General features: G+C 45.2%; 1 protein-coding gene across 1 annotated transcript in view; it reads left to right on the forward strand.

The window, feature by feature from the left end:
- COLQ (collagen like tail subunit of asymmetric acetylcholinesterase) overlaps positions 1–16,493 on the forward strand; it is a 367,702-nt gene that overhangs the window by 320,544 nt on the left and 30,665 nt on the right. The window lies entirely within an intron of this gene.

The raw sequence follows: 16,493 nt of genomic DNA on the forward strand, positions 1-16,493 counted from the left end.
TCTGATACCCAAAAAGGTCATGTTGGCGTTATATAAAACACTGAATAAATAAATTAATGGGAGGGGAGAAGTCACCCACGACAAGCATTGTTTGTTTACAATAAACTGTAATTTGCCCACAAGCAAAATTGTACCCAAACTTTGTCCGGTAGAGATCCGTAATGGGGCAGAGCTGTGCTCTACCTCATAAACACATCTTTGTAATGGTCCCTCCCTCCCTCCCCAGTCACAAGTAGCAGCTGCAGTATAAAACATTCATCCCATGTCAAAGCATGCTAAGTTCTGTATGTTGCACCAACTGCAGGGTTTCTTTGTCTCCCTCTGTCTGCTCTTTCCATGTTAAAGCCCGAAGCTCGTCTGGCTGGTGAGCACCTGTAATCAATCAATCAATCAATACATTTGTAGAGCGCGCCACTCACCTGTGTGGGTCTCAAGGCGCTGGTACAGGCCTTACCAAGGCTCACTCTTTTTACACCCACTGTCTCTACCCCAACAAGCTGGTGCAGAAAACATTATTAAAGAGGCACAATTTAGTGGTGGGTTCTTCACAAAAGCCTCTGGTAACGGACCCTGGTGCCTGTTCATTCATCTTTCACCAGGGTTTGAGCTTTCATGAAGTCCACTCCAGTCAGACGCAGCTGCGGGCTAGTTTCTTTCTGTCGCAGTGGGTCACGATAAGATGACCCGGGGTGTATTCCAGATTCAGTCCAACATTTCTGGTAGTTGTTTGCACTTAGCTGGCCATTTTTAATCGTCCATACCATTGCAGTTGTGGCATTTCATGTGTAACTTTGTGGTCGTATCTTTGAGTAAGCTCAGGGTGTCTCGCTCGCACCACTGATTGAAATACTTTTCGCTGACAGAAACAAGCTTCTGTTCTCTTAAGTCGCCAGATACACAAAGCCACTTTCCTCGTTTAGCCTGCCAGAGAGCACGAGGTGCCTGCAAATGTCGGCTTACAGCCCGCCCACTACTTACCATTGGTTGGCTTAACTGCCTCTCACATTTGCATTATTTTCATCCGTTAACTTGTGTGGGCTGTCCTTCCTCTTCCTGTGTTTGTCCCTCCCCTGAAGCATTATTTGTGCCCTTCCACTGTTTGCTTTTCAAATACTATCTTTTGGGTTAAGCACTCCATGACAGTTGACATGTTTTCCAGCTCTTTTCCTCTTATCTTGTGTACTTCTTTCCCTTGGCCGCACTCGATCAGGGCCGGACTGGCCATATCGGGCACCGGGCGTTTCCCCGGTAGGCCGCTAGGGTGGGGGCCGGTTTTGTGCCCATGGGGGGCCGTTTTTGTTACCGGGGGGCGGTAATCACGGCCCCCTGTAACAAAATCGGCCGAAACCGGCCCTCGCAAACTGCTGGGCTGCACTCCCCCTCACCCCAGGAAAATTGGGGGGGCAGCAGCAGAGCAGTTTGCCAGGGCCGGTTTCTGTTCCCAGCCCAGCCCTGCACTCTATGTTGCTGTATGTCACCCATGCACTTCTCCCCCACCCAATCCATGTTGTACTTGCTCTCATGTACTTCTCCCCCCACACTTAGCTTTTTTGCCTGGGTGCTTCTGCCCCACCTGCTCAATGTTGCTCTCTCTCGCGCTCGTAGCTTCTCTCTGACCCCTGCACTCCGTGTTGCCTCCATCCACCCACCCCTCTCTGTGTTGCTTCCACCTCCCAATCTGTCTTCCCCACCCATGCCCTCAGTGTTTCCCTCAACCAACGCCCTCTGTGTTCCCCCACCACGCCCTCTGTGTTTCCCTCAACCCACGCCCTCTGTGTTCCCCCACCAGGCCCTCTGTGTTCCCCCACCATGCCCTCTGTGTTTCCTCAAATGCATCCTTTGTAATACTTCCCACTACCCACGTCTCCATGTTGCTCCCCCTGCTCGCACATGAAAATAAAAGCTGCTTTTGAGCTGCATATTTTTTTTATTTGCCGATCCAACACTGTAAATTAAAACAAGCATTGGTAAATGTATTAGGTTTCGCCTGTGTGATTAATAATAAGCGTATTTTTTTGTAAGTTGTAGCTTGCTGAGTAGTTGTACAATAGAAGTTACAGAAAGTCTGTTAAAGTGTTATGGCTTGTTTATGTACAAAAAGGCAATATATTGTGCTGTTACTAGTGGTATAGTATGGGTAAGTAATAGCAACATTTAAAAAAATGAAATGAAAGTGGGAAATAATGGAATGAATTGATGTAATAGCAATAATATGTGATTAGAGGAGTTTTGACAAATCTTGGGCCCGGTGCCACTCTACCTGCTGCACCATTCATATCCTGCCCCCAGTGCCTGCAAGATAACTGCATTTGTGGCTGCCTGTTTAGCAGTAAAATATAGCAATATTTGGTGTTTAGAGGAGTTATGACCACATTTGGCCCTGGTGCCACTGCAGCTGCTGCACCAATCAAATCAAGACCCTATTGCCTGTAAGGTAACTGCGCTTGTGACTGCCTGTTTAGTAGTAAAATATTGCAATATTTGTAATTTTAAAGAGATTCCTAGAAATTTGGCCCCATGTGTCACTGCACCTGCTGCACCATTGAAATCATAACCCTTGTGCCTGCAAGGTAATTGCTCTTGTGACTGCTTAATTAGCAGTAAATAATAGCAATATTTGGTGTTAAGAGGAGTTCTGACAACTTTTAGCCCCAGCGCCACTTCACCTGCAGCACCATTGAAAATCATGGCCCTGGTGCCGGTTGGATCTGGTGACTTCTCTCGGGACTATTGGTCGCCTTTCTCTGCCGGGTGTGTGGCAGCTCAGCATTGTTTCCTCGTGTGACTGACTGCCTCTTTGTGGCTGAATAGTTTCTCCAATTACATGTCATTTTTAGGGGCATGCGTTTCTTACATTTCAACTCGGCTTTCTGCCATTTGTGGCAGGGCTTGGTGAGTGGTTTGAGCACTCACTGCCGAGGTCTGAGCGTAACAGGTGTGAATCCTAGCAGGGCTGCCTCAGCCCTACATCCTTCTGAGGTCGATAAAAACTGAGCACCGTCGAGGTTTCCAACAGTAGGGCGTATTCCCGTCCATTTTTTTTGTTACTGATCCAGCTTCTGTGTGGACCAACCCTCTCTGAATTAGAACTCAAGCAACCCCCGTCTGGTTTCTGCTTTGTTTTGTGCAACCATCAGGGCAATGCTGAATGGATGAAATGCTGATTATTTACTGGCAAAATGAGCACGCACTTCGCACTAGTACTTAACAATCACAACTTGTCTGTCTCAGTACCTCATGCAACAACTAATTCCTTGAAGGGCAGCTCCTTGCAGTTCTCTCCAGGTTCACAAAGAGAGTCCTGAAACCAATATGTGATGCAAGATGAAACTTTTGGTTCTCTTTGTAGCTGCTCGGAGCTCCAGCTCTCGCAAGAGAAGCTAGGAGGCAAAGGGTGCAGTGTACTTCTCAGGATACAGCACTTGCAGGCACCTTCTTGGTAATCTACCAGAACTGCACGGTTGTATGACTAAACAACTACCACTTAAACAACGAATGCCTAAACCACGAAGGCTACACCACTGCCAAAGCCAAACCACTGCGCTCTGTACAATGAATTACTAAACCACGAAAATGTATCATTTTTCATATTGCCGGAATCTACCACTACGTTTAAAAAATCGCATGTTTGAAACACGGAAACAAATTGTAATTAAATGAAACAAGACTTTTAACCCATTCCGTGCTCCCTCCCTGGTGCTGCGCATGACCGTTGGCCGACGCAGCCCTGCCCACCTAATGGAACGCGCGCACCGCTGTAGAATTTGCTCTGCGGTAAACGGGTTAAATTAAACAATTTTATTTTAAAAAACTTAACATTTTCAATCTAATAATTTTTTTTACAAATACTGACAAATTTACAAAAATACAGCTCTCGCAGAAAATATATCTTTTTTAAATCAGATTACAGTACATATTTTTATTTGTAAAAATAATTCACTTAAATGAAACATTTAAAAAACAGCCATCTACCATTTTGTAACCATTTCATCTTTGACAACCAGAGAGAACAGTCGCATTGAGCACTAATCTTAATCCCATCACTGAAACAAACCAACAGTGCCATCTACTGACCTAACACGCTAAATTAAAACATACATATTTCTACATCGTAATTAATTTCAGTAAATGTACAAATTAATTTTTAAAATAATATTACACATTCTTAAATTATTAAATATATCCAGAAACCAACATCCAGTTCCAAATTATTTTATTATAATTGCACTTGCATTTAAGATTAATTATTAACGTTTTGACATTTACCCCTGGTTTAGTAAGTCGCAGTTCAGGTTGTCGTTGTTCACGTACAGTAGTCCATATTGAAAAAAAGGAAAAGCGTAATGTGGGAAACCCAACCTATTTTGGACTAATGTATAGAACTCCTGTTATAATAATTAAGAATCAGCCGAAGAAGAGTTTTTAAGATTTAAGTGGTATATAAAGATGTAAGCGCTGAATGTATTTTTCTATTTTTTTTTTTAAAGTGCATTATGTAAAATTTTAATATGGGACTTTTATGATTTTTAATCCAAAAAATCGAATAAAGTTTCTTTGATTTGATTTGATGTACAGTAGTGGATAATGAGGTTGTGGTTCTGGTAAAAGTGGAGGTTAAGGTTTTGTTATTTAATACACTAGTTGTTAAGGATTCGTTGTTCAGGCTGGTTCCCGTAGACAGGGGGCTCTTTGCACTAAAAAAACAGGCGGATTCCAGATTTTTTTCTTTTCACAGAGTTTTGTATAGCGCAAACTTGACCCGAATTGGGTATCAGAGCGCTTTACATAGCACCAGTTGCATTACATGAGGACACATTCATTTTTATAAAGCGCGGGGAGATTAAGTGATTTGCCCAGAATCACAGGATGTTCAGCGTCATTGCCGAGACTCGAACCCGGTTCCCCAGATACAAGGTCGATCGCCCTAGTCCTTAGGCCAACTCTTCTGCCCAGGAGTCTCACAAGCAGCCAAGACAAGTCGGGGAGGTGGGCATAAAACAAAGGTTTGAGTTAAGAGCCAAGTCCTGGCTGCTTCAGTCAGGGTCCCACCGAGGAATCTTCAAATAGCCCCTCCTGAAGCTGTGGGTTCAAGAAGGTAACGTTTATTGTCAGGTGGGGCAATGTGACTCATTCAGGGGGCGTATTTCAGTCAAGTTTTAAAACTTCTTCCTGCTTGGAGGGAAGCAATCAGTGTTAGTATGAGTCGGTGGGGCCACCAGCACTCTTTTTCGGGACAAGGACTTATTTTTAATCATCAGGGTTTGACCCAGAACAAGCGAGAGAAAAACACTAAAGCAGGAGACAAGGAGCAAGAGAAATGAAGGGAAACAGTGACAAGGAGAGAAAACAGGGATGAAAAAGAACCTTGGAGAGTGAGATAAAGGGGCGGGAGTGAGTGGCGGTGGATGAATGAGGATTCAGGTGGAAGCAAGATTGGACAGCCTTGGTATTCTGTAACCCTGATGTTAAGTAGGGCCGGTGTCAGGCTTCCAAGGTCTGGGCGATCCAGTGCTTAATTTGTGCCGGTGGCAGGCTTCTGAGGGCTGGGCGATCCATTTCCACCCACCTTATATTGGCATCTTTGTAGTGAGGCAGAGATGAAATGAAGTTTAGATGCAAGAGTACAGGGAGACTTTTTACTACAGGAGATAAATCGGGCACGCAACATTATTTTATTGCTTCACAGGAGTGATCCTTTTTTTTAAGTATATGGACCCTTCCTCGTTCGCAGCCATAAAAGCAGTATGTCTTTTCATCCCAAAGCCTAAACCTTCCTCCTTGTAAGAGGAGGCATCAGTTGAGTTACAATATAGGTCTGGATGTGAATGTAAACAGGGCTGTGAGGAAATGCAGAGGGTCTGATTGTTCTGACCACTATATATATATTTGCCCTTCAACTGTAGATGGAACTGCAGTGCTTTCCACTTCACCAACAGTTATCTCCAATTGTACAACCGAGTTTTCTCCACTTCGGATCAAGAACCCTTCACTTCCTCATCCTCCAGAGTTGCACCCCAGCCCCAGATGCTGAGATTTATTGTTGTCAGGACTGAGCATGGATATTGAAGAGTAACTCCCCCTATTACCTTGTCCTTCACCAACCATCAACTCAGATCTTGTGATATCTATGGTGTTACTGGAATCAGCTGTGTGTAATTGAGGGGGTTTGGTGCCCAGTGACCCAAGAGATGATTTACTGTGAGTTTGGGTGGTATTGTGACAAGGGAACTACAGCTGTTGATGCAGACTTCACCCCTTGCACTTTCAACTGCAGCCTTGTATACACTTGTGTAGGAGGGTGGATACCTGACTAAGGTTACCCCAGATTTTTTGCCTAGTGTTTACCTGGTTTTCGACTTAGTTGGCCTGGTTCCCTGCAAATCAGGGCCCCAGGCTATCTGCTCTCTCTTAAAATGGACTTCATGCACCCTAGGTGCATAACCAATTTGGTACTGGACACCTTGTCAGCCCCTATACAGTGCACTATAGGTGCCTAGGGCATAGGTGCATCCAATGCCTACCAGGGGCTGCAGCATATCTTTTGCCACCCCTGGCTGGTACTTAAATCGACACAACTGGCTGATCCCTCAGCTGGGGCAAGGTGGTGTAATCACCCCTTGCTTAAATATAGTATACCTATATCTAAACCTATATCTGGACACATATATACCTATAAGTCACTCCTATGGCAGGCCTTAACAGTCCTGGAGGCAGAGTGCTTGGTTTTAGGTGAGATGGTGCTCTAGCATGAGCTGAGCCTGTCTGCAGCTGTCGGGACCAACTCCCTTAGCTGTTCCAGGATATTGCCATACCATATACTCTTAAGTGCATTATAATCCTTGTGGTTATTTGCTAACTTTGGTTTGGCTTTATCAAAACATGTCGTGTTTGGAGTCATACGTTTTGGAATACTACCCCCTCGCCAGTCCTGGCGACGGGGATAGCATTCCACCCCTCTAGAGGGAGAAGACATGTTACTTTACTGCTGCTGCTGACCAAAACTTGGCAGAGGAGGCCTGGACAAAGGGTTTCCTGTCGCAGGGAGGTGTCACACCACCCCAGACAAGAGATAGTGGATTGGGGCATGGAGGGCTGAAAGAAACTAGACACTGCCTGGGGAGCACAAGGCACCCCATGCATAGTCCAGTTCAAACCGGTTCTGGGGCTCACCAGCCCCAGTCCTGGCACGAAACTGGTCAAAGGGAAAGGGGTCTAATCACCCCCTTCCCTGGTCCCACCCATAGGAGGGACCTCGCAGGTAATCCAGCCCACTAGTTTGGAATAAAGGTGGGAGCAATGCCAGCGCACATCAGATTATCCTGACTGAAACTTTAATACAGAACTCTGGACCCTTCGACATCCCACTCAACGTGGAAGACTGAAGAATCTCCCTTGTGGTCAAGGAGTGACCACCCTGTGCAAACAGGCACCATCCAGCGCCTCACCATTTGCTTTGTTGCAGTTCTCGCCAGAACTCGAGCGACAGAGATCAACAAGACCCAGCTTTCCCGCCTTTCAACAGCCCGATCCACAGTCCCAGCGAATCTGAGACCAATGGAGGCGACCTGAAGCGTGGGGCCGGCCATCTTGGAAAAACCACGAAGTGCTGACCGTGCAGCTCCCGAGGCTTCCTCGACGCTGTGCATTGGGGTTTGAGAAGCCTAAGCCCCAAGTAGCTTTTGCACCAAAGCTACCCCCTCCACACTCACCGAGTGCTGCGTGGGCCCTTCTGCATTTTGCTGCTTGACGCGTTGGTCCGGTCGATTTCCCGTTGGCTAGCGGCCCCAGTACCGATGAACCTTTGAATTTGCTCTGCCAGTCCGGTTGCTCTAGACTGGCCCTTGCTCCCCTGAAAAGGAGCACCCACTCTGACCTTGTTGGTCTGAGTAAAAAGCGATCTTCGAATCGTGCGTGGGTTGCGCTTGCCAAGGTTTGTTTGCTCCAATCCGGAAGCCGACACCGCCGATAGCGAGAGCCTTCATTGGACAGCTCGTGATCCACTCCTGGACATCCTCGGTGCCCCAGAGTCCACGTGGCAGCGGAGACAAGCTTCACTACAACCACCTGATTGCGCCCGACATTGCCTGGTTCCTTCCTGGTTCCACCCTGGACACTGCTGAGTGACCCAGACTCTGTCCCCTCTGCTTTCATGCACTCTACATCTTCGATCCACCCTTGGATCCAACCGGACACCTCTCTTCCGGACGCCTGCAGCATCTTCATCTCCAGGCACCATCAGACTGCGTGACGAAACCCGACACACTTTGGCACCTATGCACCCGCTTCCTGTGGGTGAGGTAACTCATGAACGCCGGTGCTCCTGCATTGGTATACACCTCTAGTGTCTAAGTCTAAAGTTTGGTAATTCTAGTCCAGTCGGAAGACTCCTTTAACAGTAACTTTGTAACTTTTACGCACCATTGACTTTGCATTGGTGCATGCGTGTGTTTTAAGCGCTGCACCAGAGTCCCGCGGGCTTTTCCCGACTTCACCACTGCTAATCCCGAATAGCCCCAGCGATTCCCAAGGCCTCAGGCCTTACCACTGTTCAAGTAGTGATACTTATACCACTATTTTAGTATATGGTTTGAGTGGCCCCCGGCCTCATCCATAATTGTGCAACTTTCATATGTTTTATTGTGCTTTTGTTTAAACGTTTGTGCTTCTATACTCATAAAGAGTATAGAGGATTATCTGAGAATAAATACATATATTTTCATAATATATAACTTGTGTGGTGTCCTTTCATTTGATATTACAGGATTGTGATTGGTAAAACAGCTGGCTTCACATGCCCTCTTGAGTTAAGCCTTTAAGGCTGCTTAGTCCATGCTACCCCTAGGATAGCTTGTCTATAAGGTTGACTTACAACCATCACCATAAGGGATTGTTTGGACTAATACAAGGTGCCCCCAGAATTGGAGACATCATATATCAGGCCAACTTCTCACAACTTGGGTCTAGGGTAACAGAGTCATACATTTGGATTGAAGAGTCAAGATCATGGTGCAAGGAAGGTATACCTCAGGTCCACTGGAACCATGTGATTGTGCGGCTGCAGCATGTTGTGCATAATTATAGATTTGCCGCATTTGCCACATAATCCATAATCTGCTGCATAATCTGCCGATTTTTACCCACAAAAATGTTTCTAGCTCAAACAGTTCAAAAGTTACTAAAACTGCAGTAAATAAGGTTGCCACACAGAGGTAAGGCCCTTTCTAAAGGTTCAAGGGTCGCCTGTCTGTTATTTATTGCTGTATGTGGGTGTTAAAATGAGGTGCGATCAATCCTCAGACCGTGGTAAAAAATGTAACAAGCATTTGCAATGAAATCGGTCTCGCCTTTGGGACCTTTTATGTATTTAGCTATGCAGCACATTAGCCTGGGTGCTGAAAAAACTACTGTTCTTTAACATGGAGGGAAAGTAAGCACCAACCTGCGTGACATGCCAAGTATGGGAACACATTGAGAGAAATATTGCCTTTCAGAGGGAAATGGTATAGTCCAAAGCTCTGTTTTTAATATAAAATCAGGCCTTCGGCTGTCATATCACTGAAAATAAAAAATTGAAAAAAATATTATTGTCTACGGGTGCTCATGAAAGACAATTTCTATGGACTGGAACCTAGAGAATGCTAAAGTGATTCTGGTATTTTACTGCCCTCTGCTGGTCTTTTTCCTAACAAGAAAGTTTAATAGAGGGAGTGTCCAGAAAAATAAAAAAATGAAAGTCCCTCAGCTGAAAGTAATTCTGGTATTTTACTGACCTCTGCTGGTTGTTTTCTACCAAGACAGCTAAATAGCGGCAGTTGAACAGAAAAAAAAGTCCCTAAGCGGAAGCAGACAAGTCCTAGGTCTGATCTCCAGAACCAAAAAAGTACATACATATATAAGTATATACTAAAGTATATAAGTATATATTAAAGTATATACAAGAGGTCTCGAATGACAAAATAATGAAGTAAGACTATTACAAAATGTGCTGCATTACACAGCATTATTTGCCTTTTCCTGTCGCCTAATTTACTCAACCCTGCAGCATAATTTGGGCCTCTACAGCCGCATAATTCCAATGGCACGCGCCTCCCATCTGAATATCGAAAAGAGCTGCTATCAGTTGAAGTGTTTGTAGATCCAGGATGAGCCCAACTCCTGTAGTATGCTGGTTGTCATCGCCACACAATCCTGCTCCTCAGTAAATGAGGAAGCGCACAACAACATTCCTCTTAACTGTAGAACAGCTACTACTACTGGTACCGTTGTGAAGACCCTTGGCGATGTGCAAAAAATGAATGAATGAATGAAAAAAAACGTATAAAATGCGACGCTACCCTGCGGCATCCCAGCGCTCACAGCGTCAGCGGACGGAGTAGACTCAGATGCTTATGCCGATTTGTGGAACAGCCAAGTTTTAAGGAATTTTCCGGAAGGTCAGGTGATTCCTGACGTAGATGGAAAGGGAGGGCGAAGACCGAGTGGCAACGGTTGAACCTGGAAGTACATGCCCTCTACTGCAAATGTCAGGAAAGATTGACTTTTGAAAGTACACATTGTGTAAAATCTAACGTTGCCAGATAATGTCCTTTGGATGTGCAAGGTATGGTCGTGCGCAGAGATGCAATCCCACATGATTCACCAGAACAAACTTTGTCGAACCCTTTAAATCGATCATAGTCCGGTACTTCCCATCAGACTTTGGAATGAGAATCCTTTCCCTGTCGATCTCCTGGTACCTGAACTCCTGCCTTTTTCTGCAGCAAGGCATGTACTCCGGGATGGATGGCGTGTCTCTTTGCCTCGTCCTTTGGTAATGGAGTAGGTCTGAAGTGGTTTATCATAGGAGCTTGTTTCAAGGTTATCTGATAACTCTCTTTGTTAACAGCAGGGACACATGATCTGTCACCCTTGGAATCCACTGAGGAAAATAATGTCTGTCTTCCTCCCACTTCCGTATGGGAATTTTTGACCTCGATCCTAGAACCGAGAAAATCAGGGAAGGGCTTTGTTGGTCAATGCAGCACCCGCTGCCTCCCGCCACGAAAGAGGCGTCTACCGTCATGTTGATTTGGCGATGATCTTTTTTGCAGAAAAGACCATCTCCCTGTAAAGAGCTTGAATGGTTTCAGTATCTTTTTTTGCTCTGCTTTTTTGTTTAACTAGGCCAAGGCTAATAGCAAGGAATTTCGCAAGACTTACACCTTTGGAAATCCATAGGGTGGCATGTCCTGGACAGGGTTAGGGTTTTATCCTCCCAATCCTAGCTGCGAGGTTATTCATGGAATGATTGGTGAAAAGTTGGCTTGACCCCTCAGGGTTGGTATTTGATGGGTGTGGTCAGTGAAGAGTGTTCACACCGTGCCTGATGCCTGTAGGTCTGTCTGACTGGGAGGGATGGGCTCTCTCACTGAACCATCCCCTGGTTTTTAGTTCGAGCCTAGCGTTGCAGCGCACATACGCTAGTCGCTCTGCGAGGCATGCTGTATTAGGGTATGCACTAGCAGCCCCGCCCACTCTCCGCCCATATTTGTCATTGTTTTTGTGTCATTGTCCTTCTTAAATTGTGGCTTCTTATTCGTAAATGGGCTTGTTAGTCCTGCCTTGGTTTCGCCTTGTCTCCATTTGTTGCCGCCCATAACAACTGGACCTTTACTTGGCTCATTCAATGGCCTGCTTTATCTAGGGAATGAGCACTATTAGTGTTATTGGCACTGATGGGTACAATGGCGACTGCTTTTTGGGGTATTTGCATAATGAGAGCGGCACCCACTTTAGGGACACCGCAACCATTAAAAATTGTAATTTAACTTTCATGTGGAGCGGGGTCCACATCTGGGACACCGCGCTCTGTTTACATTTATTTTGAACTTTCATAGTGAGTGCGGTGCCCGCTTCAGGGACAGTGCGCTCCGTTTATTCATTTTTCTTTTCACTTTAAAGCTGAGCGCGGCGCAGCTTCAAGGACACCGTGCTCGGTTTCTTTATTATTTTTAACTTTAACACTGAGCACTGCACCGCTTAAGGGACACCGCGCTCAGTGTTTAAGGTAAAAAAAAGAAGCCATCTCGGTGTCCTTGGAGAGGCGTTGTGCTCAGTTTTAAACTTAAACAACCATTTTCTATGCAATAGGTCTCACATTTACGTTAGTTTAAGCTATTGGTATTTAAAATGACAATGTCTTTTATTTAAAACAAAAATAATAGGCATTGTCATTTACAATGCCAATAGCTTAATCTCAGGTAAATGCGAGACCTATTGCATTGCAAATGCTTGTTATACAAAGAGGCCTGTATATTGTTTAGATACACATGAATAGGCAAGCAGTTACAGCGTCCTTAACAACAATCATAGCATCGAATATTATAGTAAAACATGACTTATCATGTGTTAAAGTGTAGCACTTTGTAAGAAAATCTTTACGTTGTAGTGAGCTCTTTTAGAGTGCTCTGCCCTCCTCGTTGAAAAACGATAGTGCTCAAGTGGGAGAAGTGTGACTCAAGTGGTTGGAGCGGCAGACCCTGATGCAGAGGTCTGGCCTGGACCAGGGTTCAATTCCCCGCCTCGGCGGGTCTTGGGCTCAAAAATTTCCCAGACCTGACAATTCTCGCCTTGGTGCCTATTCCAATCATGGAGTTCCACTCTGTAACTCTGGGCAATAGCTTGCTTAATCTCCACAACGGCCCCTCGCAGTGGGATGCCTGGCTTTCACCTTGGGGATGCCCAGTAATGGATTATCTCGCAGGGGAATACCAGCACGGGTTCCCTAAGCAAGCTCTGGGACGCTTTCGGGCAGCCATGCGCTCTACAAATCAAATTTCATTTCATTTCATTCATTAGAAGCCACTTGGATGACATTTAACACAACATAACAAACGCAGATGTTTAAACAGTAGCAAGGTATTTGTTTTCCCTTCGAGGAACTGATGAGTTCTATACTATCGGAGACACCACAAAGTAGTTAACTCAATGTGCTTAGAAGTCACCCCTGTGACATTTAACACAGAATAAAATGTCACTTGTTCATTCATATGCAAAGAAGAGACATTAATGCGGGGTGTTGTCTAAAGAGAACAACGTGTAACATGAAGACTGTTAGACCTGGCATCTTTAGGCATGTTTTCCCTGTCTTTTTTGCTTTCTGACCTCCCGGTTTTGACTCTGTTTTTGGCTGGTTTAGTGTCTCTGTGCACTTTCTCACTGCTGTTCAGTGTTAAAGTGCAAGTGCTGTGTTGTAAATTGTTATTATGGATTGTTGTCCCCATGATTGGCATATTTGATTTACTGGCAAGCCCCTAGTAAAATGCACTGAGTGTGCCTATGCCTGTAAACCAAATGCTACTTGTGGGCCTGAAGCACTGATTGTGCCACCCACACGAGTAGCCCTGAAAGGGTCTCAGCCCTGCCATTGCAGAGCCTGTGTGCAGTCTAGTACTGCCATGTTGACTTGGCAAGTGCACCCACTTGCCAGGCCCTAACCTCCCCTCTTCTTACATGTAAGGCACCCCTAAGGTAGGCCCAAAGTACCCCTATTGGCAGGGTTTAGTATATGTGAAAGGTGGGACATGACCTGATGTGTGTGGCATGTCCTGATAGTGAAATACTGCAAATTTCGTTTTTAGGTAGAGCATTCGAGACCTCTTGTATATACTTTAATATATATACTTTAGTATATACTTATATGTGCATGTACTTCATGAGCTCTGGAGAACAGCCTTAGGACTTGTCTGCCTCCGCTTAGGAACTTTTTTTTTCTGTTCATCTGCCTCTATTTAACTGTCTTGTTAGAAAACGACCAGTAGAGATCAGTAAAATACCAGAATTGCTTTCTGCTGAGGGACTTTCTTTTTTTAATTTTTCTGGCAACTGCCTCTATTTAACTTTCTTGATAGAAAACGACCAGCAAAAGTCAGTAAAATACCAGAATCACTGTAGCATTCTCTATATTCTAGTCCATAGAAATTGTCTTCCAAAAGCACCCATAGACAATAATGCTTTTTCAAACCTTGTATTTTTAGTGATACGACCACCGAAGGCCCTGATTTTGTATTAAAAACAGAGCTTTGGACTATACCATTTGCCTCTGAAAGGAAATATTCCTCTCCATGTGTTCCCATACCTGGCGTGTCACGCAGTTTGGTGCTTACTTTCCCTCCATGTTATAGAACAGTAGACGTTTCAGCACCCAGGCAAATGTGCTGCATAGCTTAATACAGTTAAGTTCCCAAAGACGAGACAGATTGCATTGCAAATGCTTGTTTTAGTTTATCTCAGAGTCCTAAACAAGCTTTTTTTATGTCCCCAATGGACTCCTCCTCTTTTGCGAATAGATACCATCTCAATTTTGGAGTCAGTAATTTCAGTAGATTACCATTGCTGTTTCAGACCCTATCTATTGACACGTCTGGATAGATATTTCTATTGGGACGGGGCGCCTAGCATACCCCTTCTAAATAATGATTCCTTATCTATTTCTTAATCCTTTGTAGGAGTCGGTAAAAATTTACAGACTCTAAAAATGGGGTTAGTACATCTAGAGGCAGTTTTCCATCACAACTTCCAAATTGCAGAATTTGCAACCAAAAAACTAGTTTGTACATCTGGCCTGGGGATCAGTGTTATCTTTCTTTGCTTCACAGGTGGTTTTCTTTCCTTCGCAGTCAGAACCTCACTTTATTGATGTGTCCTTTCACTTTTGATCTATGAAATATTAACTACGAGGGCCGATAGGCAGTGTGGCGTGCTTCATCCACACTTTCACCTCACTGGCTGGATTTTGGGCCATTTCCAATGGCATGAATAGTTTTAATATTGTAGTTTTACCTCTTAGCATGGTATTGACATTTGCTGCCATGGTAAAATACCAGGTATTCTCATCCTGATGATATGGAATGAAAATACCAACACTGGAGACTGGTAATTACAGATAATTCCAGACAGGAAGAGGGCAATTACTCCATTTAGATCACTTCCTGCAGAGATTTCATGCCTTAGACTCATTGTCAGTTCCTATGGAGGCCCGAATACCTCAAGCACCGCCTCTCCTTCTGCACACTGACCAGACATCTCCTTTGCACCCATCTGGCTCTGGCCACTATCCCACGGATCTGCAAGACCTCGGCTGGAGGAAGATCCTTCTCCTACCTTTCTGCAAAGACCTGGAAGTCCCTGCCTCCACATCTCAGACAATCACTGTCACTGCCTCAATTCAGGAAGAACCTCAAGACCTGGCTCTTCAACTAAACCGCAGAGAACCCCCCGGTACTTTGAGACCCTTACTGGTGATTAGCCGCGCACTGCAAGAACTCTGATTGATTGATTTATCTTGGGGAAAATTTAGTTTCTATAGAAGTCTCTGCATTTGTCCTTTGTTCCTCCAGATGTTTTCTGCCTTAGGCACTATTCTCAATTCATCCAGTGGATCTGCGGTAGACACCACCATTGGTTCCTCCAGAGGCTCCATACGTTTGATTGGTCCTTACTAGGTCCAGAGTTCAGTCATAAATGGAGCGCACACCGCTAGCCCCTCCTCCGGATCGCCCCTCGGGACTCTGGTACTTGCAGTTCTTCAGTGGATCACCCAGGTGGGTGCATGTCGGTACTTGTAGGACTGATGAATCTCTAGACCCGATACATGTCCCGGGTTTTAGGATATCGCCCAAGACATGTCTCGGGTTTCGGGATGACTTCCCTCATCAGTAGAGAAAGATCATTAGGGGTGGAAGAGAAGGCCGCCACACAACAGTCAAAGGCCTCGATGCCAGAACCGGCACGCAGGTGAGTCTTCCAAGAGCCCGTCGGCCCAAAGCTCAAGGGAGCTGTATTTTGTTTAGTCATAAATGGAGCGCACACCGCTAGCCCCTCCTCCGGATCGCCCCTCGGGACTCTGGTACTTGCAGTTCTTCAGTGGATCACCCAGGTGGGTTCAAGTCGGTACTTGTAGGTCCAGAGTTCTCTGGCTTACACACCATCTGCAGCTCATGCAGAGGCTCCCTGACAGTCATCTTTCCCAGTAACACAGTTTGCCTAGAACATCTGCCTCAAGCATCGCCATCCGTGCCTCCAGTTTATCAATTTCTCCAGAGCATTCTTATCTCAGATACAATCATCATATCCACCAAAGAGTCCCAATCTTAGGCACCATCCTCACTTTCTTCAGAGCTTCCTGTGGTTTACAATGTCTTAGTTCCTCCAAGATCTCTCTTTCAGAATCCATCCTCTGACCCTCACGAGGCTTTCTGCCTTAGTCCTATCCTCTAGCAGGTCACACTAGCCCTCAGGTGAGGGTGCAGTGGCATTGTACACCTACAGTGTCTAAGTCCATTCCTAGACATTGTAAGTGCAATAAAGCCATAAAGAGTATATGGTCTGGGAGTTGTGGTCATTACGAACTCCACAGCTCCATAATGCCTTCACAGAAATCTGGGAAGTTTAGTAGCAAACTTCTCAGCACTTTAAACCCACATTGATGCCAGTGTGGAATTTAACGTAAAATG

The sequence above is a fragment of the Lissotriton vulgaris genome, chromosome 10 (assembly GCF_964263255.1).
Source record: "Lissotriton vulgaris chromosome 10, aLisVul1.2, whole genome shotgun sequence".
NCBI classification, from domain to species: Eukaryota; Metazoa; Chordata; class Amphibia; order Caudata; family Salamandridae; genus Lissotriton; species Lissotriton vulgaris.